At 29.9% G+C, this 13,158-nt stretch overlaps 2 pseudogenes; both read right to left on the reverse strand.

The window, feature by feature from the left end:
* Positions 1-4,978: 4,978 nt before the first annotated feature.
* Positions 4,979-6,806, reverse strand: LOC120157095 (annotated as a pseudogene).
* Positions 6,807-7,418: 612 nt separating this feature from the next.
* Positions 7,419-9,616, reverse strand: LOC120157096 (annotated as a pseudogene).
* Positions 9,617-13,158: the final 3,542 nt, after the last annotated feature.

Genomic DNA, 13,158 nt, shown 5'->3' on the forward strand with positions numbered 1-13,158 from the left:
CCATTACATATGGAAATAAGGTTAGCTAATTTGATGTCGAGAATCATTTAAGATTAGTTTGATGAATTTAGATGATAATAACGGATTTTGAGAAAATTATTTAATTTTATTAATATTTAAATTTATAAAGATCTGAAATAAATTAAAATAGAAAATTTTGAATTGAGGCCATGAATCTCTTCCATGTATTCCAGAGCTGGCTCAGCAGGGGTACATCATGAGTTCTCCCTTAGGTTAATCCATCTTCTATCTTCATAAAGTAATATATTTAACAATATAAGTTAATGATTGCATTTTATATTTTAATTATATTTAAAGTGTTTTCTTAATAAAATAATGAAAATTATATAATTTTGATAAACTCTAAATATATTTCTATAGTTTATTAATGAAATATTAAATTAATTTTTTAGAGTAATGGAATATATTTTTATTCTATAGAGGTCTATTTTTTAAGTTTTGTTTAAGACCCAATTTTTTTTTTTAAAAATAATTGAGTACTCTGATATATCTACATATTTGTTCCTTTGGATATATGCAAAGATAAATGGGGACAAGTGGGATGCCATTCATTAGTTGTTGGAACGGATTTAACAATTGAACATAAGATATTACTTATTAGTTAGAGTTAATTGCATATATGTCCCTATATTATAATTTCATTTTAAATTAGTATTTAAAATTTTGAATATTCTAATTTTATCATCAAACTATGATACTCGTTCTTAATTAGTCCTTAAACTTTTGAACATTCTAATTTCATCCTCAAACTATGACCCTCATTCTAAATTGATCCCCAAACTTTTAAATTTCCAATTTCATCCAAATATATAATTAGTTTTAACCATAGTTTAACCTAAATTTTCTTCCAAACATATAATATAGCTTGGTTTAACGACTTTATTGACATGGAACTAGGGATGGGCACAGGACCGAACCCGACCTAACTCCATGGGTCGATTTTTTTTAAAAAATTGGGTTCGAGTAAGGTCGAGTCGAGTTTTTTGGATGATATGTTTGGGTCGGATCGGGTTCGAGTTTAGGGTGAAAAATACTTGACTCGACCCAACTCGAAAAATAATATAGTTTTACCTTATATATTTAGGGATAATTGCAATAATACCCATATTTATATATTTTTTCAATTAGATCCCTATTTAATTGAATAAAATTAATATTTTTACAAATATACTTATTTTGGATGGGGTTGGGTTCAACTTTTATCTCAAAAAGGCGAGTGAGGTTCGAGTCAGGTGAAATCACCCTAAATCCATATCAGATCAGGTTTCGGGCGGACGATTTATATTTTTCAAGTCTAGTCATGTCGGGTTGACCGAAAATCCGACTTGACCCATGCCCATCCCTACAAGGAACGTGATTAGTATATACATATAATTTGGGATGAAATTGAAATGTTGAAATATTTTGGGGACCAATTTAGGATGAAGTGTATATTTTGGGGATGAAAATAAAATGTTAAAAAGTTTGTGGACAAAATTAAAATAATAACCATAGGTTAGGGATAAACTGAAACATTTGAAAGTTTAGGGACCAATTTATAAAGAAAATTATAGATTGAGGATGTAGGTGTAATTAACTCTATTAGTTATTACAGTGACTAGGATTGTTATTGCCAGATGTTTTCAAGCAAACGTGTCATAATACTTTCTACTTTGGATTTATCTTTAAAATGTAATAACCGATTCCTTTACCCTTATCTACTTATAATCATTTCTTAAAGAAAATAGTAACCTTTCATCTTTAATTCGACATTTAGAGATTTATGGATTTAATAATCCATCAAATGGTTTCAGTGATTAGAATAATGTTATTTTTTTTAAAAGATTTATCGTTTTAGATTTAAGCATTATGTCTATAGGGTGCGTGTGTTATCAATAATTATAAAATATTATAAACAATATTATAATCACCGTATACTATTCAAACAAAACAAAAACAAAGATTCTTGGATTTAAGATAGAATTAAGCATTCTGTATTGAGTTTTAAGTTAAGCTTAATGATGGAGTCATGTTGCCTCTTTCAGTCTTTTATTTATTTAAATGCCTCTTAAATTCACAAATAATTTATCTTTCTCAAATTTGGTTCATTTAAGTTTTGCAAATTTATAGAAATTTTTAGTTGAAAGATAAATACATGATATAAGTTAAGTATTAGATCGTTGGTCTCTAAAGACAGAATTACAATCACGAGAGGGGATAACAATAATAAATCTTCATAAATATATCTTTCACAACTCATCTTCGTCAGTGCATCTATTAGGGGCGGATGCACTAAGCCCCCTAGAGGTCAAGTGCATCCTCATTATTTAGGAAAAAAAGTAAAATTTAGTATAATATATTAAAGAAAAATGTAAAAAATAAAAAATTTTGCACCTCATTATTTTTAAGAAAAGAAAATTAAAATTTTAGACTCCCATTTATAAATTTCTGGATCTGCCACTGACATCTACAGTTACATTTTATTCCCTTATAAAGAATTTTTTTATCAAAAGTACACAAAATAAACAAATAAATTCAAATGTGACAAATAAGACACGTAACTGTAAAAATCTTGAAATTTGAAGGAGGGTTTATTTTAATTTATGATTTCCTCTAAGAAATGGCCCACGGGATTAACTAAGGTATGGGATTAAACAAAGGCGAATGACCATCAAATAGCTATCATTAATTGCTTTTAATCACATTGACTATGTTTTTCTTTTATATATAATCAATGACGGATCTATAAATATTTTTCAGGTAGACATATATATATATATATATATATATAATATAATTTTTTTTGTATTAGATAAGCTTTAATAAATTTTAGGATGGACACTATCATAAAATGTACAACAAACATAAAGAAAGTTAAATTTTAAAATGACATTTGTCCACAATGAAATATCCATGCATCCGCCCCCCACTATAAATAATTGATATTTAATTTATTATAGATTACTTCCGATAATATTATATATATTTAACATAATTATTAATATTTAAATTCATTGATAAGTCAATTTTTTTCTTTTGTAAACCCTAATAACCGTTAACTTTTTCGTCTTTGATTAATAGGAGATGACATCAGTCTTGGTATTGATTGTCATCGTCAGTATTTCTTATTTTTCTTTTCATTTTATATGACATCTTTGGATTTTCTTTTTTTTTTTTAATTTTTTAATAATTATATTTTTATGACACATTTTTCTTTGTCTTTCGGTACATTTTCGATCTTTAAATGTTTTTTTCGTTTATCATTTTTCTCAGAGTTTGATATAACACCGTCACGACTGATCAAGATAGATCTTATTTGTTATCATATTGATCTTTCGTGCTTTGGATTATCGGATTGGATTTAGATAGTTTTCTCACGTTGTTCGACTTTGATTTGCAGTTTATCGGTGGTCTTTTAATAGCTTGATATTTTTTTGTGGTTCGTTTATAGATGCAATCTGATTTATTCATATCTATTTTGTTCAAGTATATTTGATTAGGTTTTTTGATGTTTTCCTTGGTCTTTGTGTGATCTTAAATGGTAAATTCTTATATTGATTATTATAGAAATACATCTTTATTATGTATTTTAGGTTAAGTGGCAAATTTCAACATCGATCCTTGTTAATTACTAATACTAATTGCACCATGATTAGTGTGAAGAGAGGGCGATTAAGAAGCATGATTTAGGGTTTAAATAATGAAAGAGTTTTGAGTTTCCTTGAGCCACCCACTGTCCCCGTTCTTGGATAAGCGCCGAATTTAATTGCTAGTTGATCCTTGAGATTGGATAGGGATTAGTACTTGATCTTCCGTTGACGAATTTAAAATATTTTTAGAATGAATAATAATATAATTTTTTTTATACAAGACGATCATAAATAAAATTTTAAAATAGATATAATAAATAAAATAAATAACTAAAAAATCAAATTTCAAAATAAATACATGTCTACATTAAATAAAGGTGCATCCGCCACTGCGGTCCTCTGTGGAAGGAAGAGAAAAAAATTATGGACAAACTCTAAGATTTGGAGTTTTCAATAATGGGAGATGCATGTCTGTCTCAAATAAGCTGTGAGACGGAGAAGATTAACCTCATCGGGGATGAGAAAAATGAAGCTCATCATTGCCCTTTCCTCTTCCTGCAATGCTTATTCAGTACCATACTATATTTCTCTCATTATAACATACTGACAATCCTTCAACCTTTGCCATTAGTTTAGTTAGGCTTAAGGGTATTTTTGGTCTTAAATCTTTTTTAAAAAATCAATTCAATCGTCATAAAAAATAAATAATCGGACTTATTAGTCTTGAAATTTTCTTCCATTGATATGGATCAAGTTGACCGTTACTCTTTACCATTATGGCTGACAAACATTATGGCGTTGACATGTATTACTTACCTGAAGGACTTGATTGATTATTTTATTTAGAGTTTAATTGGGTGTAAATTAAGTCTTTGGAGAGTTAAAAAATTATTTATCTCTTTCATCTATAAGAGTCATCGTTAATTATAACAGTACTATTGTGATAATTCAGGATGATGATATAACAATATATACATATTAATGTAACAATCCACATGTAAATGCTAACGTGACACAAAGATTTAATTGATTTTTTTTAAATATAAGAGTTTAATTATTATTTTTTTATAAAGTTTGAGTGTCTATTTAATCTGAAAAAATTAAATATTAAAAATTTATTTAAAATTTAAAATATTACAAATATAAAAACATTATAAAAATTAAATATCAATAAATATTAAAAATGAACACACTATAATTTCAAAGTTAAATAAAATTAATAATTTAAAAATATAAGAAATTAAAAACAAAAAATATTAAGTATTAAAAATAAAATTGAAAAATTGAAAAAATCTTTATAAAATAATTAAAAATTTTGACCACTTTCTTTAGATAAGGCTCAATTGGGTAATTGATTTATTTTACCGAGTGCCAAAAAACCCCTTAACCTTTGATTAATAACAAAATTGTTTATAAGGTAACGATATCGAATAAATGATCCTCCACATCACACCATTCTGCTCAGCAAATGTTTAAATGGTTCAAAAATAGGAAAATCAGACATAAGCACCGGCTGAAAGTAAAAAACAATGACCCAAATCCCTGCAAGGATGTTAAGAATCATGCATCAGCAATGCACATAACTAGAAGAATGTATGAAAAATCCAGCGAAAACAGATAGAGAAAATGCTATACTAGGAAGACAGAAGCCACTCCACCAGTGGTGAGCTCCTTCGCAAGACTGCGATTTCGTTTAGAAGAAGCTGCTTCGTAGCTGCATATTTTGGGCAAAGAGAAATCTTTGATGAGAGACTTAACAATTTTTACAATAAACAGCAGCGGTATAAGCAAAACTAAGTCTTTCTCAGGAAAATAATCAAGTGCAAAGAAGTTTATGATAATTGAGAGGTAGCATTGCTACAGTTTAATGAAAATAGGCCTTCCCAGTTCTCACTCCAAGATCAAATGATTTGGAATTCTTTACACTATCGTGAAAAATGAAGTTAGCGTAAATAAGAAGGAAGAATTAGCACATTTTAACAAAAAGAGATCCAATGGATATTAAGAAATTCGATAATCGAGCAAAACCAGGCACAAGCAGATTTAAAGTTACAACCAACATTGTTTGACAAAAGATAACTCTAACACTAAGATCAGGCTCAATCGATTTCTTACTGACAAAATGCTCTAACCATTACAAAAACAAGACAGACAAAAGGCTAAAATGGTAAAATTAACAAAGCATGATGAATGAAGAAAGCTTACTACAACAAACTAGATGAGCTCAGAAACAGGTTTAGTCGTGCAAAAAGCTGATGTATTATTTTAGGCCTCGAAATTAAAGGATGAAAGTTCAAACTTGAAAATAAGATAACCAAATCAGGAAAACCAGACACTCATTTGAGACGAGTATTTCTGAAAGCAAAGCAGACATGAAATGCCATGACTCCAACTGATAGTTTTACAAATTAAAGGTGAAGAGAAGCGAAATGCAGGAGTGTACCAACCAGAAACATAAAGGCCAATGATCAAATTCACACTCGTATAGTTGTATTCTATTACCATTAAAAAAACGAAGAACACATTGGAGCATGCAAACTGCCTATTTAAAAGGGAAAGAAAAATTCCAGATCAAATCAATGAAAATCATTCTAAATAAAAATATCGCAATCATGCTAATGTTATTTGTTACCCTATTGTATAACCAATTATCAGTTATATAGTATACCAAAAATATCCAGATCTACTTGTAAAATTCAAAACGTACGGGGGAAAGCTGAAAAATGCCTCCAAAATTTAATATAATAAGAGCAAAAACACGAAATTTTGTATAATAAAAGAAGGAAGAAATGTCGCAAAGGAGAAAAGATGAAGGTTGTTACATGAACAAGGAAGCGGTGAGGACAAGACCAATGGCGAGCATGAAGACGGCTATGGTTGGATACCACGCATCAGACACTGGACTCGTTATTGGCTTTGCAGAAGGAGCCTGAAACAAAATCACAAATCAAACTCAAACGAACAATAGAAAATCTTCGATTTGAAGAGTGAGAGATTTACCATGGATCTTTGTCGCTTCGGATTCTGGTATTTGATCGAAGAGAGTGGAAATAACGCGCTACTAAGAGGTTCCGAGTTCTATGAGACTACGAAGTCTACGAAGCCTGCAAGTCTTCGCTTGTATTTGAGACTTAGGATTTGGTACACCGTGGCATATGAAATATTTATGTTCTCGTTGCCGTGCGTGTTTTTCCATCGTTGACCTGATGATATGATAATAGTATCAAGATATTTCTATCCTTAAACCAATTTCAAACAAATGCTTATTATTTATAAAATATATTACATGTTATAACTACGTGTACATTGTAACAACTATTTATATTCCGTGATCAATTTTAATATAATCATTTTTTGGTAAAATATCTATATTATCGAGATATTTCTATCCATAAATCGAAAATATTAAATGTTTATTTACGTCTAATCTTATATCTTCTTATAATTTATTGAAAACAATGGAGATTACAAGCATTAATAAGTTAAAGTTTCTAAAAAAAAGAAGGGAACACTGGAGAAATGATACTTACAACGATGATGGAAAAAATGAAAGATTATTTTAATCTAAGTAATATAATATTAGATTGGATTCAAGAGGTTGTTTCTATTTAATTTAGCAGAAAGTGTACTGATAGACTGTATTTTGTAAACTCCCAGCTGTGTGTGGCTTGAGGTATTTGTCCCTAGAGTCTTTGAGCTTTGCGTTGTTCTTTGTTGGTTGTAGCAGTTTTTACTGCTACTTTGGGTAATAATATTCAAAATTATCAACAAAGAAGAAGAAGTAATATAATATTAATATTTTATTTATTAAATATTATATGTAATACATACCAACTTAAGTTAATTTCATAGTTTGATAACCCTCGTCTCAAAGGAATTAACTTGGTAATAAAGTCTGAAATGTCGGCTTATAAATAAACATGTCTCCAAACACTCGCAACAGCATTTGCCAGTGTATGCTGTTTCCATCAGCCCCTACAGTACATTCTTATTAAGAAGATGGCTAAAAATAAACTAGATATTTTACTTGGCATAAAAAGTACCTGCGAATTCCCTACTCTTGCTGTAAAGCTGCCTTTAAGTAATTCACGACCACCGATGCTACTTCAGTTTGATGTTTAGTGTAGTTATGATTGGCGCCTTCTACGATGTGCAATTTGTGGTTTGGTATGATCTTGGCGAACTCAAATGCATCTTCGACAGGGATTGTTTCATCGGCAGATCCGTGGACTGTCAACACCCTGCAGATAATTGCTTAATGAGATTTTTTCTTTTTATACCCATAATAATTTCGGAAATTATGCTATCTGAACGGTCATATATAAAATCTGGCAGGCAAGGAAAAGTCTTTTAGCACCACAAGAGAAGAAAACTATGGATGAATATGATTCGTTCTCACCTGCATTCCCTGGGGATCTGAAGACATGTTTCGTGCATGTCTAAACTTAGGCGATCCATCAAACTTTCCTTTGTCACACGAAACTCGACACTTCCTACAGACATGAAATCTCAAATACTAGATCAATGTGAATCAAATCCGTAATGACAAACAACAGAAAGAACAAAAGAGGGGAAAGAAAGATTTCAGTTGGAAGGAACAGTGACTTAGCTATCAGTTAAACATGTGGAAAGCAATAGTGAGGACCGAGGAACTTATTCACATTATAATCATTCAACCAAAATAACTGTTACCTTCCTTATTCTTAATATCAACATATCCGTCCTTAATCCTGTCCATAAAGTCTTTCCCAAACCGTTCTTCAATGCCTTTCTTCAGGTCATAGCGGCCGGATACGTTGACAACAGTGTGGATATCGTCATACTTGGAAGCATAGACAAGCACCATCACCTCCTGCATTTACCTTATTTTAGGCTATACAACACTTCAATAGTGTAAATATGAAAACTTGGTATTTTGTTATTGTGTCGAACACTGCAAGTAGGTTGCTAGAAAAGAACAGCGTCCGAAGAAACACTAATTAAAGCAGACAACAAAAGCCTCATAAATCCAACATGGAAAAATCACGGAGTCTAAATTTGTTCCTTCCTACACTTCTTCAGATATGCAGTTGTAAGGAAATCACATAGGTCAATCCTCACCTTTGCTATGCCCAACAATCGCTACACGGTTTGCCTCGCAAAAATGCCGGATGACGGAGTGCAAATCATCTTCTCTCAAGTAGTTACCAAACTCAAATGAACCTTCACTTTCTCTGAAATGCGGAAGCTCAAAATCAATCATATGATAAGCAGCAAAATTATGTATAAGGTTCAGGACTGACATAAAAAGCAGTCACTTGACAAAGCTTGAATAAATCACAAGGACCGACACAATTTTATGTGAGGGTGTGAACTTTTATAAAATTATATCAGTAACTCTAGTTCTGCAAGTACAAATAAATGCCCAATGGATTCAAGAATCCATTGTACCTCATCCAACTTACCCATTTCCAGCAAAGTCAAAACGGAAGGCTGCGATTCCTTCTTTCTCCAAAGCAGCAGCAAGGGTCACCATAGTCCGATCAGCCTGTAGCACAATCAGATTTGATGAGTGGGCCTTTGAACCCCCAAATATGAGTGCTGCTACCTGAAGTGATATCTTCTCCAATACTTGATTAAAGTCAAAGTGCAGAAATCTGAAAAGGTTTCAACTAGAATTTACCAACCTTGGTGGATCTGAAACCATGGCATAGGATTACAATTTCTTTAGACCCAGTTTCATGTAATAATCCTACAAGCTTTTCTCCATGCTTGTTTGATTACAATTCTCTGCTGCTCAATCACTGAAATATAACAAGGGTCAATCTCCAATACTCAACTTCAGAAATTATTAAAGAAAAAAGGTGACCTGGGTTTTGGGAAGAGTGAGACATCCTCAACCTCAAGTTTGTTGCTGCTGTGATAGATGACCTGGTGAATAGGAAATTTACAAGAAGAGGTAAAGGTAGTTTGAGAATTTGATAATTTAAGAAAAATGAGTGAGAATTACAAGCAATAGTTCCCATGTTATGTGATGAACTTGGGTTGTGAAAAACCCTTAGCCTTAGCCTGGCTATGAATTAAACCCAATATAGGCCACGGAAACATGGGTTTCGTACACTATGATCCTGTCAAAAATGGAAACCTTTTTACAGATTTTTTTACTTTTAACGTAGAATACATTATCATATTTAATAAGTTAAAAAACTTAGGGTAAGCTATACTTTTAATATTTTAATTATCACTTTGATCCATTTTGATTATCTAACTATTTTTTAAAATCATATAATATTTAGTTTTAGTTTTTTTGTTACTCGTTAAAAAATTAACGGTGATATTAATGTGTCACCATAAATAATATCATGATATCATTAAAAAAATAAAATAACACGTCAGCAATTTTGTTAATTTTTTTACTAGTAGATAACTAAAATATAACATTAAGTATAATTTTTTAATAATTAGTTAGATGATCAAAACAAAACAAAAATAGTAGTAAAGATACTAAATGTATAGCTTACCTAAAATTATTATATGATGATCATGATTTATTTTTGAATATAAAAATATTATATTTATTAAAAATTTAAGTAGAGATTAATATTTGAACCACAATCTTTAAGATATAAATTATTTTGATATAGAATAATAATATTTAATTTATTAATTAAACAATTTAAATAAATATTATAAAAATTCATTATAATATTAATATATCGACTCAATTTTCCTACTCTTTATATCAAATTAATAATAAATTTTAAAATATTATATGAATATGTCAGTTTTACAATAAAATGAACTTTAGTGATTTTTTTATATCAATTTTATGTTCATTTTATCATCATTTATTCGATTGTTTTATCTTGTCTATTTAGGAAAATAGTATAGTTTTCTCTATATATAACTTATTTTGTATTTTGATATACCTTTTATTTATTTTTCTCATTTTTTAGTTATTGTTTTTACCTATCTTGTTTTTATGTTATTTTGTTTAATAAAACTTATTATTTTATTTTGAAAATTGTATATTTTTATGTTTGTTCTTATAACATGTTTCTTTTTATTTTAAGGTTAAATTATCCTCGTTCTCCGATTAATGTTATTTTGTTATCTTATTGACCTACTTCTCCTTTGGACTATCAGTTTGGTTCTCTCATATAGATAAATGATCGTAATCACTTCAAATATGTTACGTTTGAGCTATGATAAACTCAACTGTCAACGTACCATCACGATTTATTATCATATTAGTATTGATGATGTTTATCTTTCACCGTCAACGATGATGTTTGTTTGCATATTTTTATGTTGTTTGACTAATTTTTTAATATTTTTCTTATATGATCTTATTTTTTACGACTAGTTTTCGCTCTTTGAAGTTTTTAAGTGAAACAAATGGTTAATACGATTATTCTATCTTAGATTGCGTAAACTCTCCTCTTTTAAGATTATTAATCTTGTTGTATTTTCATTATTTATTTAATGAAATTAATTACCATTATTAGTTAAAAATTTGTATAATATCAAATAAAATTATTTAAAAAAACCAATGATTTATAGTATATACCATATAATATTTTAAAATCAAGGCTTAAGTGTCACTTTTGTCTTTGTAGTAGACCCAATTTATCGTTTTCACCCCTATCGTATTTTCGCATCAATTTAGCCCTCAAAGTTATTTAATTGCAGCATTTTATACTCTACCCCTAACTTAAAACCCTAAACTGATAACCCTAAACTCATAATCCCTAAACCCTAAACCTTAATGTCTAACTTAAAACCCTCAATTTAGGGTTTCAAGTGAGGGGTATAGTATAAAATGATGCAATTGAGTAACTTTGAAGGTTAAATTAATGCAAAAATATGATAGGGATAAAAACGATAAATTAAGTGTACTACAAGAGTAAAAGATACCCTTTTACCTAAAACCAATAATGTGGAAATCAGCTCATTCTCCGTGACAGGTATATTATAATATAGTAAGCTTAAAAACTTCACTAAACGAATAAACAGAAGAATTTTAAGAAATTTGAAACTTAAAAAGTATAAAAGTGGAGTTATCAAAGTGTTGTTGCATATAATAAAAAAAAATTAGTGTATTTTTGTCCACTGTCACGGGTGATAAGAATCTAAAAATCTTTATTTCAAATACATGATTTTTTTTAAATTAAAATACTTGAATTTTTAAATATATATATGTGACGTTGACGTTAATATAATTTCAACATGTAGCAAGTTGCGGTAATGTTGTTGTGGAGGGACGAGGGATACAGACAGAGAGGTTGAAGAAGCCTGTTCACATCCATGAGGAGGACTGTCACTGGGAAATCAACGCATTCACATTCATGTTGACCAATGGCTCGTTTTTGTTTGTAAATAAATCATTAGGGTTGGGCTGTGTTGCTTTCATCAATTGTAGCGTTAATTACTAAAATGGGTTAAATTATTGGACTTGATTTAGAACGTTCCTTGGAATCTCATCCCTCTCGCAGCTGCTAGAAGATAAAGAGGAGGAGAGAGAGAGAGCGGAAAAGCCCTCTTCAGTGTCCGAGTTTCGAGATATAGCCTTTCCTTCTTCACATTTTCTCCAAAGTTGGAGTGGGTCGTGTCCCCCTTTTACCTCCACGTGATTCCGCCATTGATTTTCCTACTCGTATGACTTCTTCGTCTTTTCCTTTTGGGTTTCGGCAGAAAAATTAAACTAAATAATTTAAATTTTCTCGAATATATTTTATTCACGTGGACCTCGATTTGCCCATTGCTCGAGTTCTTTCTTGGAGGTCGGCTCTTTCCTTCACAGTGCATGCCACTATTGCCTTTGTTTCTTCTTCTTTAGCAACGCTCCTTTGCTTCTCGATTTAATGGTGCCCTTCACGTCCTGGGCTCTGTTTGGATAAATAATCGATTTAAAAAATACAATTGTTTGGAACAACGCAAATTTACGAATGATAATTTATTATTATTTTATTATTTTACATAAATATTATATAACACGAATTAAGAGAAGTATATAATACGATATTTATTATTTACAAGCGTGGGATTTATATAAATCGTGAAAATTATATTACAAAGAAATAAATTGAAACCACGAGTACTCTCAAAATCTCAAGAGTCAACACAGAATTGAGACGAATCTCGTTCGCTGTTAAATTGGATTGTTTGAACCTATTTTTTGGGAAATATTATAATAAAAATAAAAAATTTACTGCGATGGAAATGAAAAATCAATAAACACTTTATCTGAATAAGATATTTTAAAAAATAAAATATAATTTGAGTTTTTGAGTTTGAGTGAAATAGATTGAGTAAAGCTTGGAACATCCAAATAATTTATGTGGATAAATGTAATGTACGGTGAAGATTGTTGTACAGTAAAAAAAGGGATTATGCGACTTAATTGAGGCAGTAGTTAAAGAAATAATCGGTCAAAAAAGTTTAACTGCTCAACACAGATTTAGAATTAGGGCCAAACAACATCACCATACTTTTTCAATATGTTAGGTTAGAACTTTGAATCTTCCTCGATGCATGCGCAAGTTTATAAATGTATATAATATTTAAATTATTTACATCGATGATATAA

The sequence above is a fragment of the Hibiscus syriacus genome, unplaced genomic scaffold (genome assembly GCF_006381635.1).
Source record: "Hibiscus syriacus cultivar Baekdansim isolate YM2019G1 unplaced genomic scaffold, ASM638163v2 tig00111238_pilon, whole genome shotgun sequence".
NCBI classification, from domain to species: Eukaryota; Viridiplantae; Streptophyta; class Magnoliopsida; order Malvales; family Malvaceae; genus Hibiscus; species Hibiscus syriacus.